At 38.9% G+C, this 19226-nt stretch overlaps 1 protein-coding gene across 6 annotated transcripts in view; it reads left to right on the top strand.

The window, feature by feature from the left end:
* Window positions 1–19226, top strand: part of WASF1 (WASP family member 1) — a 100407-nt gene that overhangs the window by 48685 nt on the left and 32496 nt on the right. The window contains exon 1 of one of the 6 annotated variants that reach the window (XM_086744165.1): window positions 4892–4951. The exons of 3 other annotated variants lie outside the window; for them this stretch is intronic. The gene's annotated coding sequence lies outside the window, so the exon portion shown is untranslated. Of the gene's footprint in view, window positions 1–4891; window positions 4952–4987; window positions 5007–10986; window positions 11086–19226 lie in introns of those variants that run through there. 2 more of the 6 variants (XM_086744167.1, XM_086744164.1) reach the window with 2 other exon arrangements.

Below are 19226 nucleotides of genomic sequence, written 5' to 3'. Positions count from 1 at the left end.
GAGTTTGTTACAGAGGTTTAAGATGCTGCTGTCTGCCATCTGTCCCACCTATCTGATGCCCCTTTGCAAAGGTGGAAGAAGATTTGTCTGCTTTTCATGTGTTCTTCGTTTAGTACACTAGCAGGCATGACAGATAGCTTAAGCTAAATTTGCCAGAGCTTGTGTGGCTGAAGCTTTGAGATAGGCAGAAAAACAAGGTACAGTTTTCTGGGGTTAGAGTGTTTCCTTAGATGAGCTATTTTTGCTGTGAGAACTCTTCCCTCCACACGTCCTTCTTTTCTTCTGTGTTTTCCCAGTGTTTTTATTTGGGACAAATAAGATTTATTCCCAGGTACAATAAAAGATACTGGTTCTCAAGTACGCAGATGACCTGTGGTTTTTGTGAGGTATTGCAGCAACTTTCTTTCTTTGGGAGTTTGCCAGACTTGAGACATTGGTGGATGTTTTTAAGGAGAGGTTAACTAATCATTTGCTAACAACAACTTGCGTATAATTGATCCTTTCTTAGAATGGGAGGGTGGGCTGCAGATGACCTGAAGCTTTCCCTGCTATTGTGCTCAGCTTTGTGATTCTTAGAGTTTTTTAAAACTCCCGCAGGAGCACCCTTGGGATTTGCTCATTGTGGATTCCTGCAGTGTTCAGTCTCCTGAGCACCTGAATGGGGTTCAACACAGAGACAAATCTTCCCGAGTGGCCTCTGCAGGGTGGCAGGCTGAAGAGAGGAGCGCTTTGGCAGAAGGTGCCTTTGCTGCCTACCTCCCCCTCAGAAAGCCTGGAGGAGTTAGGAAATAAACAGAGACACAAAAGATGCTCTGCTGAACATGGCTGGTTAGAGAGTCCAACTGTTAAGCTGAGGTCTCTCCAAAGTCTCTCAAAGCAGCAGGAAAATCTGCCAACTGTCCCTAGGGGAGACTCTTTTGGGAAGCCCTGGCAGAGCTCCTTATGATTTCCACAGTGGAGTGTCTTTATCTTGCAGGAGATGTCAGGGCTTCCTGAAGTGGAGATGGAGTCTCTGGGTAAAAGCGCTTCCTTGCCAAGGAACTCGCCCTGTGGAGCTCTTTCAAGTAGACTTCGTGGTCTTTGTATACACCTTATGTCCAATATCATGTTTTCAGTACCATTTCAGCAATCCTCACCGGAAGCTGAAAGGGGATTTTTGAAGTTGGTTTTCTTCATCTACAGTTATGTTTAGAACAAGCAGGTGACCTTTAAGCAAGTTGGAAGTGGCAGGTGGGAAACTGAGGCCTCTTGAAGACATAAAATATATCAGTCTCATGCAAACTTCTGAGAACTTTGGAAACGTATTTTCTTCACATTCTGCTCATTCAATATTGGCTATTAGAAATCACTAAAAAATATAGCAGTGATTGAAAGCTTAGATTTAAAGGAAACATTCTCAGCAACGTACATTCAAAGTGAAATTTTCTACTTTTGTCATGAGAAAAGCCTGACCCTAAAGCTATTTTGTTTCAATTTAATTGTTACTGTGCTGTTTTGTTGACTGGATCTACAAAGAACAAGAACCTCGTCTTCTTATTCTTGGTCTCAAAGTTAACAGTTTAACAGCTTTAACTGTTGTGTAATCATTTGGTTATTTTCCCTAATTATGTGACGAGATTCTTCTCTTTCTTCAATAAGTAGTAATATTTTTGAGTTACAGCAATAGTAGGGAATAATTTCTTTATGGGGAATAATTATGGCTCGGTAAACTTAAAGCCTTCATTATGAATGACTGTATGACTACACGTGCTGGACAATCACTTTCAGCCATATTATTTATTGATAACGTCTAAATATTTACACAATGGTAATTTAATGGTGTTACTGTTAACTCTTGTACAAGGTTGCTTTTTGTTATTTTTTTTTCTTATTTCCTCTTATATTAACAAAATATTTTCCCAGTATTGGTTCCTGATGTACACTGGGTATTGGAAGAATATGCTTTGGACTTGTAACGTAGCTTAATAGCAAAACAGAAGGTTTTCCTTTATGTCTGGTTAGTTCTCTGGAGGGAAAGTGGGTTCAGTGTATGATTGCGACATAAATTTTGAAATATCTCCTTTCTTGTTGCATTAATCATGGAATCATAGAATGTTTTGGGTTGGAAGGGACCTTTAAAGGCCATCTAGTCCAGCCCCCCTGCAAGAAGCAGGGACATTTCAACCAGATGAGGTTGCTCAGAGCCTCATCCAACCTGGCCTTGAACGTTTCCAGGGATGGGGCATCTGCCTCCTCTCTGGGCAACCTGTTCCAGTATTCTACCACCCTCATCATAAAAAATGTCTTCCTTATGTCCAGTCTGAATCTACCTCCCTCTATTTTAAAACCATTACCCCTCGTCCTATCACAACAGGCCCTGCTAAAGAGTTTCTCCCCATCTTTCTTGCAGGCCCCCTTTAGGCACTGGAAGACCGCTGTTAGGTCTCCCCGGAGCCTCCTCTTCTCCGGACTGAACAGCCCCAACTCTCTCAGCCTGTCCTCATAGGAGAGGTGCTCCAGCCCTCTGATCATCTTTGTGGCCTCCTCTGGACCTTCTCCAACTGGTCCATGTCCTTCTTATGTTGGGGGCTCCAGAACTGGACACAGTACTCCAGGTGGGGTCTCATGAGAGCAGAGGGTCAGAATCACCTCCCTCAACCTGCTGGCCGTGTTTCTTTTCATGCAGCCCAGTTTACGGTTGTCTTTCTGGTCTGCAGGTGCACATTGCCGGCTCATGTTGAGCTTCCCGTCTACCAGCACTCCCAAGTCCTCCTCCTCAGGGCTGCTCTCAATCCATTCTCCTCCCAGCCTGTATTTGTGCCTGGGATTGCCATGACCCAGGTGCAGCACCTTGCACTTGGCCTGGTTGAACTTCATGAGGTTGGCACGGACCCACCTCTCCAGCCTGTCAAGGTCCCTCTGGATGGCAAATAATACTCAGGTTACTGTGCCTCTCCCTCCCCCTGTCTCATGTACATTGGCATGGATCATCTGTTGTGATAGGATGAGATGTAATGGTTTTAAAATACAGAGAGGTAATTCAGATTAGACATAATTCTTGCTTTTGGAGGTTCCTGCATTTTTAGCTTTTGTTCATTGCATTCTCTTTTGTGTTGTAATTGTTATTGTTTGTTTTTTGGTCCCTGCCCCGGTCTGTTTAGTTTTGGACCTTCTACTCATAGTATGGTTTTCTTCAGGGTTCACCCTTTACTTTACTGCTGTGCAGTAATCTTCAGCTAAGTCTGTGAGCTTTGGAGTTTGAACTTTGAGTGACTGCTGTACTTCATTATTGGAACAGACGTTTCCGTGTCTGTACCATGTCTTTGGGCAAATGCATTTGCAGATGTTTTGAGCCAGATGCAAGAAGAGGGTTCAAAGAGAAGCTCTAGATAGAATCTTCTGAGAAAACCCATAGTTATGGGCTTAGATCCTAGACCTAACTGTTCAAAGTTTTCTCACTTCAGCCAGACTTTTCATCAAGGACAAATAAGACTGCTTTCGATTGTAAGACCACCATGCATTTCAGGGACAAGTTCTCAGCCAAGCTGTTTCTGTTAGTACTTTAGCTATTTTCTACTAAGTATGATGGATTTGCTTTCCCCATTCCATTAAAAACTACTTTAAAACTTGTTAGCTTGCAGAGAGCCAAGGAGGTACAGCAGGGCATTTCGTGACTTCCAAAAATTTTGATCGATGCTCTGATATACAAGACAAAGAAGGCAAAACTTTGGGTTGCTCTTGCTCAGTGGATACAGGTGATAGTTTTGGTGGCCCTGTTACTTGCTCTAAAGTTCTTAGTATTACGTCTCACTGCTTTACAGACCTTGGCGTGGTACTATACTGGCGATACTTAGGGCCACTCTTTTGGTTGCTCATACTTTTTCCAGTTCAGTAGTTACCCTCAGTTGTGAGAGTTGCCTTTCTGCTGAGACTTCAAAGCCTCCAGTGACATACTGTGAAGAATGTTGCATGCTGGCTGTCTCAGACATCTTTAAGTCAGACACATAGAGTATGTTTCATTTCCTGGTGGTACTAAGGCAAGGACACTAGAAGAACTTGTGTAGCTACCCAAATCCCTAATCTGCTCCTCAAATTATGTTTATTTTCATCTCTCTTGAAAGCTTTGGCCTACATAGTTGTCACAGTGTGAAGGAAATCTTATGACATGAGACTACAGCACTATAGGAGTGATTCCACACAGCGAGTGAGCTCAAATGGCAACTGTTCTTCTGTTCTCACATGGATATCTGACTCTCTGTCTTATCTCAGGGATATGAGAGCTAGTGTAAGCAAAGACTAACCCTTCTTAAAATTCTTTGGCTTCAAATATAACTCAAAAGTCAATCAGTTCTCAGAAATAGCTGAACTGGGAGGTCAGGAGATTCCTTTCCAATCACTGTTTTTTGTCTGCTTGTTGTCTTTCACGTTCTTTTTGGTTCTTTTCCTTCTATTGGTTTTCAGGACACTTTACTTCTGTATCCTCTGTCTTGCAGAAAATGCCTTGCAGTCTGTAGTGATCTGAGCATTGTTGTTGTGTGCTGTTGGGGTTGATATGTTCTTATGCATAAAGTACCCCTTTAGTGGTGTAAAAAGAATAGCTCTTTTCTCTTTATTAGTTAAAGACTCCCTGCAAATTAGTTTGAGATATTAGTAAATATAGAAAGTCTCTACTAACCCTTATGCAAACCCCTGGAGAATAGCAGAGCCATTCTGGACTTGGTTTCCACCTGTGCTTACTCTCTCCAAGCTGTGATCTGTACAAAGGGTTTTTCCTAGTGCTTCCTTACATCCTCTTCCCATACCCTGATGAGCTTCTTAGGTATTCTGGGCCATATAGCATCCTGCCCTTATGCTGAATCCCAGGCTAAATTCCACATCCACTCCTTTTCAGGCATGTCTCCGGATTATGTGGATTCCTGACTGGTGTTTCATCAACGTACTGATTACAGTCTACTGGACAGTCTTGTTGTCTGTAAGTTAATAAAATAACCTGAATCAGTATCTGAAGAGCACCTCTGATAATCAAGGTATTCTTGTCAACTTCCTTGGCAACGCAACTTGTACTTTCATCAGAAAGGCACGTTGTTGCTTGATTTTAATTATCTTAAATTTAATTATAGTATGTTTTAGTTATGTAAGACTGGAAAGACAGTAAAGGACAGAAGTACAGTTGGAGAGACAGAATTTTCTAAAGAAAATGGGCAGTGAAGAACACTTTCAGAATGGGATGAAACTAATGTTAATTGTAAATCTAGACTTGAATTGACATAGTCTCCTGTCATCTAAGGAGTGAATTGCGCTTAAATTTAATATTGGGGCAAGGATCTAACTAGATTTAAGATGGAACTTGATTAGTTTAGTTCATGAATAGGATTATACAGTGTTGTCGTCCGCATTGCATAGGATTAGATTTGTAGTTTAAGGATGGCATATCCTAATCAAATTGCAATTTAGCCACTCAAAATATATATATCTCAGATAGTCAAATCTATTTATTTTCCAAGATTGCTTAACACTGTGTATAAATACATTAGGCTCCTCCCTGCCTAGCTGAGACATTTGAGTCACCCACACATGCTTAGAGGTGCTTAATTTGTCTAGATATCTGGACAGCCTCCTAAATTCTCTATCACTCCCAGGAGAAGCTTGAAAAGGTGAGCTGGGGATTAGATCTATGACTGATTTCATCTCGTGTAAGAGTGGTCATTACTGTCTCTGACTGATAGAGCATTCAATTGGTTATGCCGTATTAGAGCACTGAAAAATATGAGTGTAACACTCAAGTTAGGTGATTTAAACCTATGTCTTCCATCTTCTAGGGAAAAAGGGCTAGGCAGTAGAGGAAAAATGCCTTTCAAGTAACAGGGACATTGAACTGGAAAGACACATATCTAATTTTCTAATATATAATTCTGGAGATTATTTTATCTAATTACAGTATATATATATTTTAAATGCATAATTCTTTCCTGGGATTAAGAGCTGGAAACTTAGTTCTGCCATTTGCCCCTAATATTACAATTTCTGGATAAGATTTGGCTTCCTTATTTGCTTGCTCAGTTTCAAGTGCTTTCACACAAAGTGTTCTATGACTTAATGCTTTTGATTACTGCAATAGGGGGGGCATGAATTAATTCCTCTTAATCTGGCTTCCATTCTTTAAGCAGTCTTTCCATTTCTTGGGTGAGTTCTCCAAACAGCAGGTGGTTGTTCAGGAGGCAAGAACCATCCTTCCTTTCATGCCTATACTTCAAAGAGGGTTGATAGAGTTAATCTGAAGTACCTGGAGGCCTTTTAGGTTTCCTGTTGGTTCCATACATCCTTGGTTGAAAAGAAAAAAAAAAAGTAAATGGACTGGATTGCTTTTTGTGTTTTCTTTGCATTCTGTGGAAACACAAACGTTTACCTAGGTATGATGATTTCCCACTGCTGGCCTTGGAGACAGCTAAAGTGACTATGTTGCTGTTTTTCCAGCCATGCCCATTTCCTCCCTTTTTCTGTGCTTGAAATCAGCATTTTAATGACAGCACCAACATTTGATAACTAGAATTTTATACAGGTTTATTCCAATACTGGGTCCTAAATTCTCTGAATATCTACAGGTAACATATCTTAAATTACTGAAATTTTTTAGTTCCTTGGTTCTTGTGTTATCTACCTCTGAGGCAAACAAGTATCTTTATTACTTGATAATTATATGTAGTAGTTCAAAGTCTGACAATTCCAGGCTATCTTTTCAGGGCTCCCTGTAGAGACAGCTAAAGATAATCTCATTTCTCCATCCCTATTCAAGCACTATCTACGCTTTGCTAAATACTTGTTAAGAAAGAAGGAGCTGACTTCATTAACTCCCTCACTAGGTTTGCGCTTCCTCTTGGCTGACTGGGCTAATCTTTTTGCTCTGTTGTAGGGAATAAACAGATTCACCATCTTTTCTTTTCCTTTTCATGTCTGTAGTCCCTCAACGCCCTCAAAGGAGCCAGCAGAGATCCATGTTTACTCAGTGTTTCCCTTATCACAGAATATATTACGATTTTCACATGTAATATGAAAATTACATGTGAATTGTCATTCAGGGCCATGGATGTTTTCACTGCAGACTGAGAACGCCTTATTTTCCCTGATAAGTATGTACATGCAGGTTTTTTGGTCATAGTGATTTAATAATGCTGATGCCATAAGTCTTGTGGGGGTACATTTACTGTCTCTTTATTAAGAAACCTCATGTAAGAGGAATGTTCAGCTGAAAACAGTCTTCTGAGTTCCCTTGAAAAGCTTCCAAATGTGAACAGTTTGCTTGAAACTGAGATGGCATCTCTAGTTTAATGACTGTAGTTTTCATTCCCATGGATTTTGTATTTCCAAGCCCAAATCAGAAAGCACAAGACTGTGAATTTCAAAATGTTCTTATTTCCTATTTGTGCCTCCAGTTATTTAAGCTAGTAACTCTAAATAATTGTTGTTTGAAGCATAGCACAAAACCCGGTTATTTTAACAATCAAGTTTCCAAACCTGGGTTCAAGAAAAGGAGGTGAATGCAGTCATTCTTTGTCTGTTTGTTTATAGTTCCTATTTCAGCCCAGTCATTCCTAAACTACTCTCTGATTTGAGGCAAATTTCATAGGGGAGTGGATATTTGAAACACTGTTAAATCCTGCACATATTATGAAAATGTATGTCTTTGCAAATGTTATAGGCAATGGAAAGGTGACAGTGTTAGTTTACATGTAAATAGATACAGGAAACCAGAGAGGAAAGGCATCTTACAGATATCCCAATTATGGGAACAGCTTTAGTTAAGGCTCACCATCAACCATGACACAAAAGCCTTGAGAGGACTAACTTTAATTAGTTCCAGTGTTCACAAAAAAAAAAAAAAAATAGTTTTCTCTGCAATATTTATTCCTTTCCTGGCAAGAATATTTCTCAAACTTGGATACGGATGGTGAAAGTAAATGCTGGTTAGGATTAATCTTAGTATTTAAATTTAGGGGAAAATACTTATGGAAGTATAAGGTCTTTAAATGCTGCTTATGAAATTACGAGGAGATATAATTTTGTCTGTAAAATAAGTTTTTCCTTGTGATATATTTTAAGGTGTTTAAATTATGGCTTCCAGAAATGATGAAATATGAGAAATAGTTTCCTAAAATATAACAAGTTTAAAAACTTTCATGCAGGTAATCCCTACTTGCTACATAAATTTGCTAAATGAATACTGATTCTTTTATAGACCAAAGGATGCAGCCTTATTTATTTTTCATCAGAGTATTATAACAAGGGCAAATAGCATCACGTTACTTGTTAATAAATATCGGCTTGAGTAGTTTCTTTGATTTTCTGTAAAAGATGATTTATTCTTTGGAAGTCATATAAATTTGGCTAATAGAAAACACTTCCTATTGCAACTCCTAAATGTGGTTCTACAAAGAATCTGATTTAACTTGAGAATAGCTACTTAAAGGACCAAGAATTTGAGAGTCTGGACCTCAGACCTCAATTTTCAAAGGACATCCAATCTAGAAACTTAATGGGGGGGGGGCGGGGGGGGATTTGCAAAATTGAATTTATGCAGGTGCAAATTTAGAGTAGGTGATAGCAAAAAAATAATGGTGTAAGTGACAGAATTCATAGAAACATAGAATGATTTGAGGTGGAGGGGACCTTAAAGATCACCTAGTCCAACTCCCCTGCCATGGGCTGCGGCACCTTCCACTAGACCAGGTTACTCAGAGCCCTGTCCAACCTGGCCTTGAACACTTTCAGGGATGGAGCATCCACCACCTCTCTGGGCAACCTGTGCCAGTGCTTCACCACCCTCACAGTAAAGAGTTTCTTCCTTATGTCTAATCTAAATGTACACTCTTTCAGTTTAAAGCCGTTACCACTTGTCTGTCACTACAGGCCCTGGTAAAAGAAATCACTCTCCATCTTTTGTATAAGCCCACTTTAGGTACTGGAAGGCTGCTATTAGGTCTCCCTGGGGCCTCCTCTTCTCCGGACTGAACAGCCCCAACTCTCTCAGCCTGTCCTCATAGGAGAGGTCCTCCAGCCTTCTGATCATCTTTGTGGCCTCCTCTAGACCCTCTCCAACTGGTCCATGTCCTTCTTATGTTGGGGGCTCCAGAGCTGGATCCAGTACTCCAGATGGGGTCTCACAAGACCGGAGTAGAGGAGGAGAATCACCTCCCTCGATCTGCTGGCCATGCTCCTCTTGATGCAGCCCAGGATGTGGTTGGCTTTCAGGGCTGCAGGTACACACAGCCGGCTGAACACCATCCAGATGTTTAGACTTGTTGCTCATGTAACACAAATGCATCTGGAATAGTCTTTTCAATTTTGGATACCACATTGCTAGAATAATGCTGATAAATTAGATGATATTTAAGTAAGAGTAATAAATATTACTGGATTTAGTGACACTTTAAATTTTTTAATACTGCTAAATGAGAACAGAAATGTATAAATTGGTAGAATTGCTAGCAAAGAAAGGATACACCACCTATAGATACCTTGTTACAAACAACAAGAAATAAGAACTAATATGTGTAATCTGAAAGTACAGAGGAACAAAACTGAGAGGGAAAGAGGGAGAACTGACACATTTTCCCGTGTATGAAATGTAGTTGGTTGTAGAAGAGTTTACCTAAGAATTTACTGGAAACCCCCTGCCTAAAACAGCAAAAATTGAATGGGAAAAATACTGGAAAAAATATTGTCCTAACCAGCACTTGTACTGAGTAGGAAACAGGCACATCTAGGTCCTCCAGTCTTTCCTTAACAAATCTTGTATTCACTTCAGTGGGGAGTTTTGATGTTATACTGAGTGAAGGGTGGAATGATCAGTTTCTAGCCTTCAACAATATAAATCATCAGTGTTTCTGGACTGTTGAATATTTAATAAGATTTCTGTTGAAAAGTAAACAACTTCTCTGTGAATGTTAATACCTTTTTCCCTGCAGCGTGTCTCTTCAAACATGTTAAGTAGTATAAATGGCAGTAGACAGCAAAATGTTGTTTATGCACATTCGTATTTTTTGCAACAAATCCTCTTCTGAGGAGTTTTATTTGTTCACAAGGGGGGAAAATTCATCTACAAAGAAGCTCAGCTAGTAATAACAAGGCGATTATTACACATCTCTACATCCCACTTGATAGCTGGTGTATCTTAATTCTTCCTTTAAGACTGTGGAAAAGAAAATCAAAACCAATAATCTGTCATTTGTGGTTTTTGGTATCCTGGCATAAAATGCATTTAGGCATTTTTTATCATAGCATAAAGTGCAGTGAAAATTTCACGGCTTATCCCTGACTCTTGCAGTGCTAACATCACTTCTTCAAATCTCTAGTAATGTTTTGAGGCATTAAAAGCTTCTGGTAGTCACTGCTGACACCTGTTACTGAGTTTAGCGAGTACTAGTTCATACGGTGTGTATCAGTGGTGGATTAACACATGGGAACTGCTTAAGTAGCTCCTGCCTTGTGTGAGGTTTCTTCGTCACAGCCCTCTGTGCATTGGTCTCATTACTGCTGTAGATTCCCGACATTATTTATTATTTCATTAGCATCCAGTTTCCTTCTCGGATTCAGCAGTATGGTCAACACGGTGAAAGGCCCAGGCTGTCGTATTCCCCTTCCTTCCTTTTCTCACCTAGCACAGCCACTCATTTCATTCATTTTTGGCCTGCCATAATTTAATATTTACCAGTTGTGGCTTGATACCAAAGGAATAATTATTTCTTAATCGCTCTGCTTTCAGGGGGTTCTCCACTTGTGTCTGGGGAAAAAGGGCAGGCTTTGGTCAGCGGGGGTGAGTGCTTCTGTGTTTCCTTTGTAAGGACAGCTCTGTTGTTAAGGCAGAGCCCTGTGTGTTGAATTCTAATGCCTTTGTGCGAGGGCCAGCCGGTTTCCAAGCCGGCCGGCGTGGGAGGTGTTGGCCGCGATTAATGGTGCCGCAGCCTGCGGGCTCCCTCGGTGTGGGGAGTTGTGGAAGTTGGCGATGCACCGCTGATGGGGAAGCTAGCAGTTCAGTGCCGTGGCCAGGGTGGAACACCTTATCTTCCCGGTACCCACCAGGTTACTTTTCATAGCAGATGGGAAGTTCAGGTACCTTTTCTTTAAATATTTATTATTTACTGCCACAAAATACCGTCCCTTCAGAAGCAGGTTGTTGTATCCATGCAATAGAAGTATATTGGCATTCATTTTATATGCATTTGGTAAATTTTATAAAACTAAAAAAAAAATGATGTGTGCATTTAATAGGTCTTACCATGAACTGGTAAAGGGCCATGTAACAAAGGTTAATATGTAGAAAATATTCAAAGGTATTGTTTTATGACAAATACACTAAAACCACAGGATCTGTACCCTTAGTTCTGGTACTAAGGTTTAGATTTTAAATTAACACTGGATTAGTTATCTGTCTCTGTCAAGACTGTAATAAAGAGCTTTTGTTGCAATCCATCATAGGGCTTTTGTGTTCTACACCATACGTAGAAACTGTTAACAGGAACACTAGATTAATGCTGAGAGAACATATGTCGTCAGATAAAAACACAGGTCTCAAAAAGCTATTTCAAATCACGTCCTATGTTATGCATTAATACATTTTTAGCCTTTGGGGAATGGAGGAAAACTTGTAATCAAAAATTAATTTGCGCATTCTTGGCTGTACCTAAATTAGAACCCAGGATACTTCCAAAGTTGTTTTTAATCAGATGACCTGACAGGAGCTGACTAGGAGAAAAATGATGAGTACAGGGTAACCTGAATAATATTTAGTAATGCTGATAGGAAATGTTGCAGCTCTTTTTTCAAATCTTAATGTGATAATTGAAAAGATTTCTGTTTAGAGGTAACAGTGTATGTGTGCGCGTACATATAATGCAAATACATTGTGCATATACGTCCTATTTTTTTAAGTTAACTAACTTCTTCAGAAAGCTTAACAGAAGTAAAAGTGCAACAAATTGCTGGTTTTTTTTTTTTTCTTTATTAATATCCTAACAATAAAGTGCAATGTGGTTCCACATGACTAAAAATTTCTGCATTACTATATGGACACGTATGAGGAATTTCATTAATCTTTCTTTTTGTAGTAAGATATCCTTAGAGCTCGTGCCTGTTTGGGGACCATGCTTCTCATCTTTTCTGTGAACTATTCACGAGATTGGTTTTGTAAGTCTTCACTGCAGTTTAATATTGTAGTTTCAATATTGGAAGGAAAATAATTGGTGGTTAGTATTTTGTGCATTTAAGATTTGTATTTGGATTTGAAGAATGCAATTATATTCTGTTCAGTTTCTGATTATTTACTGTTTTGTAAACGTATAATTGTGAAGAACTTAGAATTGTGAAGAAAAAAACAGATATACCAATTAATTCTAATCTAACGCCTGGAAATCTTTAATGTTATTATTATTTTTTTAATATGCTTAGGGAATCACAAATTTTATTCTTTCTTTGTTCTATAGTTTTTATGTTCTGTATATTTTGGAAGTAAGTTGTTGTATCAAAAAAAGTTCATTATCTTTTTAAGTGTCCATTTTAGCTTGAAATAGTTAACGTGAAGGAAATTTTAATGTCTAAATGTTTCTTGCTGTTGACATGCTAAGGTGTCCTGTCTAACTCCGTTCATTGAATTTTGTCCATGAGCCAGAAATGCAGCTAGCTTAGTGCCTTATTGACCTCAGGGTAGGTAGTGTTGAACCCCAATTTTTTTTTTTTAAGTTCGTTTGGTTGCTTGTTTTTTTTTTTTTTAGTTTTTTAATAAAAGCAATTTGATTTAAATAGTTTCTTTATTAAGATGAACAGAAATGTTTTTACAGTTATTAGCAAGGCACAACTAACTGCACTTATGGTGGTTGGATTATCTTTTTTTTTGCTTTTGCTGTAGATTTGTTAAATTTGATAGAAACAACTCACATTTAAAAGATTATTACCACAGTAAGATGGAGGCTGTTGGTAGTGGGGAAAAATAAAGGAAGCGACATGGTTAAAAGAATTGATGCTTAACAAATTGGCAAATCAGTAGGTACTTGTTTATATTCCGGAAAATTAGAGGTGAAAACAAAGGAAAAAACTTCAGTTACATAAAATCAAGCTGAGCTTAGCCTTGTAGAAAGAAACTATCTAAAAAAGACACAGTTTGTAAGCTGCTGTGCTCTGACTTGCTTGTGTTTGAATTCCACTTCATTAATAGGAATTCTGCTTAACGAAAGGGAAGAGATTTGAAAAATCTGCATGCTGTTTCTTTAATCCTATTGTATTTTACACCTTTATTGAGAAAAATAAACCAATAATGAGCTGAATATTTTCTCCTTGTATTTAGGATACGTTCGGTTTTTGCTCTGTAGACATGATCGGAGTGTAATCTTTAATTAAGGCTGGTGGGGAGGAGAGGACTGGTGACAGCCTCCATCATCTGCGCGCTGGGACAAGAGGGGCCAGCGATCGTGCAAAGAAAACACAGGTGGGGGAAATTTCAGACAAGTGTGTAAGGACCCTGACGAAGCCCAAACCCATACAATGGGTTGTAGCTGGAGTCAAGCTCTAAAGATCTTCTTCAGGAAAATTGGAAGTGGTATGGAAGCCCTGAGGGCTGGACTCGCTTGGTAGAAACTGATTGCTGCATGCCATGATGCTGTATTTTGTTACACGTAGCTCGTTGACTCCACCCAGGTTGTGTCGTCTCGCTTCCTGAAGATATGATGTTGCTTCCTCTAAAATGTGAGGTAGGCCCTGTAGTTATGAACTGGTGTGTCAGCTTTCTCCCCTGAAGTACTGCTGCTGTTTCCATTAATGAAGTTTTATACCTGCTGCATTAGCAGCCCTGCTGTCCAGTTACTAGGGAGTCGTATTTTGCAGTGTTACGTATGCTGGGAATTCTGCTCTTGCTGCCATTCATTGGAGTTATCTCAGTGACAGTAACTATTTAAGGTTTTTTTTTTGGAAAAAAAATAATTTAGCACAGATAAAGCTCGTAAAAGTCAGCATACAAATAATTCATCACTCCATTAGTTCTCACCCAAAACTCTGAAATTGCCTTCATTTTCATTATACTGTTTCATGATAGTTGCAACCAATATAGAGCTAAAAATATGAACTTGTTTTTTTCAATATAAAAAATTATTGCCATTTTTTTCACTTGTTTAGCTGAATAAAGGTGAGACTTAGACATTTTGGCAAGGAAGTAGATGTAGCTGTGGTTTGTGTCTATAATCAAAGCCATAATTTTCAAATGTTTTTTCCATGTGCTTTGAAAGTGAGTGTGCCTGTGTGTGTGCAGGTGTGCATGCATGCACGGGGGAGAGATTGTAGTCTTATGATACACATCCGGGAGAAAATTGACTGCATGAAAAGTAATTTTTTAGCACTGTCTGTTATTATGCCTTAGAGATTGAGTACAACTCAAGTCCTACCCGTTTTTGTGACTGTGTTGTCTGTTTTCTGCTTATCTGACATGACAGATGTACTGAGATGGCTACAGATTGTTCTACAGGAAGAAAATAATAATTGTCACAGACAATTAAGAAGTCAGTCAGTATTAAATACAGAATAAAAATTACAAGTGCATTTTAAAATACAATTTTAAATATAATTTTATGAGTTGGAAATCTGTTCATTATTATCTTGCAAATCAAATACTTTCCCATATAACATTACTGAGATAAAGACTTCAGTGGCCCATCGACATATTAATCCATCCCTGCATAATGTTATCTTCAGTTCAGCAACAGAATATTAAGAGAACGTTTGAGAGACTGTTACTGTTATTACTTCAGGAACAGTATTTTTTATATTTGTGGCTACAAGTAAAATAAATATTTTATTAATGACTCTGTGGTTTAATAAAACAAGAAATTATTAATTTCATTTATATACCTTCTGTAGTCGTAGCTCCTTACATTGACCAAGTATGTAACAACCTTTTTGAATACACAATCTAGTATAGGAGGTATTTAAAATGTAAGCAATTCATTTTATACTCATTCTTAAAAAGCAGTGATGTCAGCATCACATTCTAGTAATATTTTCTGACATTACTTTTTAGTTACAGTAAAGTAATCTTTTCCTAGTCATCTGCAGTTAGAAAAATTTTTGAGAGCAAGTTGCAGAAGACTGAGATTTGAGGGAAGTGTTCCAAGGAGATCTTTCATTCTGTGACATGGTTCATAACAGAAAGGATTGCAAAACTGTAGTTTTAACAGATTTCTGTTGAGTTGTCAATTTAAGATGTCAGTTGTCATCTTGTCGGTTCCAAGATGTATCTTCTATGGGATGTTAATTGCCTTTAGAGTTTTAAATCGTTATGTTGACTCAGCAGTAGGTGGTAGTGGCCTACTTTACTGAAGGGCATCCTACTCTTGGTGTCTCTTTTTTCTCAAGCTTTTACCTGGACCTTGGTCTTGCAGTGGGAGCTGCAGAGAAACAGGCTGCATGAAGTCTTTGCACATTTACTTGTTCATAGTAGAGGTGTGTATTATAAGATCTTTGGCTTTTGTTTTTTCTGCAACTAGTACAACTTGATGTCTGGTAGTATAATTAAAAGAAAATTTGACAAGAAAATGAGCTTGTTTTGTTCACTGGTACAATTCTGATTTTACCAGATTCACTAATACATTTGAGGATTTTTTTGTTAGCTACTTTCATTCTGTCCCAAAATCTGTATAGTGTAGATGCAGTTAGTACATGACTACATAAGCTAATACAAGAACTATTGTATATTCTATTTCTGTTTCTAAGGGTGGGTGTTAAATTGATTGTTGCATTTCAAAACTGTGGTCTGTTCTGCCAGCAGCTAGAACGTGATCGATTAAATGAGGCATGTGAAAGGCACTGCTGTTACACATTGTTAAAGGAAAATTACAAGAAGTATGGTAATATTAAGGCATAAAGATGTGCTATAGAAATGGTAGGAATTAAATTTAACCCCGTGAAAGCAAGGGCGCTCAGTGCTGCATTATTGGTATATTATATAAAAGCTGTAGATGAATGTCTTTCATTAAGGCTAAGAAAATGTCAGGTTGAGTAAGGATGAAATGTAACCCAATGAGAAGTAAACTTTCATTTAAAAAGACATGTGATCATGAAATTTCATTAGTCTTCTGAAAGTGAAACTGAAGTATAATTACCAGTTCAACTGTTAGTTAGTTTTCCCCACCTTAATGTTGTGCTTTCATTCCTACTTGTCTTGCCGTACTTGCTACGAAACTTGAATCGTTACTGTGACAACTGACATTTCGAATTTTTCACAAGCTCCTAGTAGTGTAACATTTCTCCACGCATCTTGCAATTCCAAAATATTTCTCCAGGAGTGTGTTGAAAGGAAAATGGTAGCTGTTTCCTACACTGGTGCTCCCCAGGCACCTGGCTTCTCCTGGCACCAGCAGCAGGGTGGAACCGTTGCGGCGGGAGCAGGGGCTGCAGTGTGGGTATGGAGGTGGATGTCCCAAGAGCAGGTTTCTCAGCTGCTGCCAGCAGTGTTTCAGAAGTGTGAGACAAAGATAGAAGAGTGTCGCCCCTAATAGTTGGACAGGGCTGTGCGGCACACGATACAACTTGCCTTTTGAAAAGACGTGCAGTCAAACTTCATTAAGACTGCTTTTCTAAAAAGATAGTAATTAACTTTCATTAGTGCCATTGTTCTGCAGCTCTTTAAGCAATAGGCATTAATTGAAAAAGCAACTGGAGTATTTTACCTAATTCCTGGAAAATCGTGTATTAAAGCATGAGCGATTGGTAGAAACATGAGATACTCGGTACGGATGCATATTCGTATTCTGTGCTCATACTGGCAGCGTATGTCTGGGGGCTGAGGTTGTGCCAGCCGTTGTGCAACTGAAGTAGCGGAGGGGTTTGTAAAGAAGATGAGAGTTGGCTTCTCAAGTGGATTCAGAGTGCTTCAAAGGATGCATAGGAAGTGAGGGAGAAGAGTTTTTGATAGTGGCTCTGCCAAGGAGATCGGTGTCGCTTCGTAAAGAGGAGTTTCAGTTTAAGATGGCTATAGAGTAAAGCACTTCCAGTTAACCTGAGTGTGAACTGGTGCCACAAATCAAAGATTTGTATGGGACAGTGGGGAAGCGGAGATACTTGTGCAGGCAAGAGGATTGCCTTCCCTCCCTCCCCCTGAGTTTTGAGCTGGGGAGCAGCAGGGCACAGGGGAGGGAGAGCTCTGGGACCTGTGAGACAGGAGGAGGACTGTAATCCTCTGAGGAGGTGTCGTGTCACCTTTCTTTCAGACTGGGGATGCTCTTACGCACTGACGAGCTGCTTCTCTCTTCTGCCTGTTTGGGGTTACGAACGGTTTTCAGGACTTACTTGGGAGCAACATGGTAATAGGATTTTATGATCTAGGAATGAATTTTTCCTTTGCTGCCCGCGTGGCTTGGGTAACGTATGGTTTGGGAGTGGGAATGTGTGTATGTATTTTACTTTTAATATACTAAATATACTAGATTGTAACATTTACTTTTTTGGTTTTTCCTCTTTCACAGCTCTAAAGCTACATAATAAATATAGTGATTTTGAAATTTTTCAAGTTTCTTTATAAGAACAGCATTAGGAAAGACATTTTTAGTAGGAGTGGAGAAATTGTTTGGGTACAGTGAAGTTCAGTTTGCTGTTGCAGACCCGTTTAATAAGCGACGGCTCCTTGTGCTGGGATCACTAAATATGACTGGGGAGGAATCATCAAGATCCTTTAGTGGTTACAACAACCTGCAAAGAATACGTGGTCCATGGTGGACAAATTACTGGCAGGTATTTTTGTTGCATACGGCATCCTGTGGCAATGAGTTCCACCATTTATTAAGCATTGTGTGAAATGCCTTTTCCTTTGTTTTAAGCATATTTGAGGGATATTTTCTTTGGTTGCATCCTTGTTCTTGTTTCTGTGGGAAATGGGGAAATAGTCTTTATTCAGACTTTGCATATTTTTCAAATGTGATGCATAATTTGGGAAGTGTCAGTTATATCTTCTGTTGTTTGTTTCCTTTCCAAGTTTATTCTTGGTTTAAAACTGTACATTTTACCATACTTACTGTTCCCCCTGCTACCTTTTCTTCTTACACAATACCTGTGGGTAGGGCAGCCACAACTGCATTATTCAGATATTAGAAAATGGTACTTGTGGGGTTTTGGGGAGGAAAAAAAGGACAAAGAGTAGATTTTCTGCAAATTCTTGAGAGGTCAATGCAAGAAAATTTCCATGGACCTTTATACAGGTTCAGAGTTGTACACTTTGAGGTCCAGGGAGTTCAGGCTTAATCTCTGCTTGTGCAGCATCTTTTTATGCCTGTTGGAGAAAATGTTTGGGTCAGTACTGCGTCTTTTCAGCTATTTTGTTAAGTGTTCTGTCCTAGGGACAAATGAAACCGGTAAAGGGCAGTACACACTCAAATGTTGTTACTTAAAATCTAGCTAGCAGTTGGCTGCAATTACTTTAAAGGTTTTGTTTTGTTTTTTTTTAAATTGCTATTACACACAGTTTTCTAAAGAATCTGTCACCTGAGCATCTGAAGCTTTATGATCTATACATGCTATAAATTTTGCACATTTTATGAAATAAGGAGAGAGAGCAGTATCATCACTTACTATCATATTGATTATATAAGATTAAACAAAAGAAAAAGTCCAGTAGCCATCAATTGGTTTTATACCTGTTATTTACTGATTTTTTTTTAAACTTTTATAACCCAGATCTATATTAGATGGATAGGAATAAGGACTATTTCAGTTTCTTTCATATGTAGATATTTACTACTTCTATGAAAATGTTTCTTTACATACTTACTTGGACCTCTTTTTAAGACTTGCCTGCTGTGCTGTTTATACAACAGTATCATTAAAGCAGTAATCAAGAAAGGGCTTAACTCTGGGATAATTAATATTTAATTGCTTCTGTAGAACACTGCTCACATATCATTTCTTGAGTTTCTTTGACAGTGATAGAATGATTCCTTTATTTTCTGTTGGGGAACGGTGATAATGAAGCAGTAGTTAAGGATTTTTTCAAGGGCTTGTGACTGGGTGCAGAGGGATTGCATGGGATTGCATGCTCCTAAGACAGCAGAAGCTCTGATGGTGGGGCCCATTTGTTCTCTCTTGCTTCATGCTATACCCGTGTCTTGTACCGGCAGGTATAAAGTGTCACTTGAACTATAAACACTTTGTCATTGCTTCTGCCTGAGACAATGTTAATATTTGCACTTTTTATTTCATTTAGCTTGTATGTAGCACCTAGC

The sequence above is a fragment of the Chlamydotis macqueenii genome, chromosome 3, assembly GCF_036417535.1.
Source record: "Chlamydotis macqueenii isolate bChlMac1 chromosome 3, bChlMac1.mat, whole genome shotgun sequence".
In the NCBI taxonomy this organism is placed as follows: Eukaryota; Metazoa; Chordata; class Aves; order Otidiformes; family Otididae; genus Chlamydotis; species Chlamydotis macqueenii.
The sequence above is the reverse complement of the archived record's forward strand: the minus strand, read 5'-3'. Positions and strand labels throughout refer to the sequence as shown.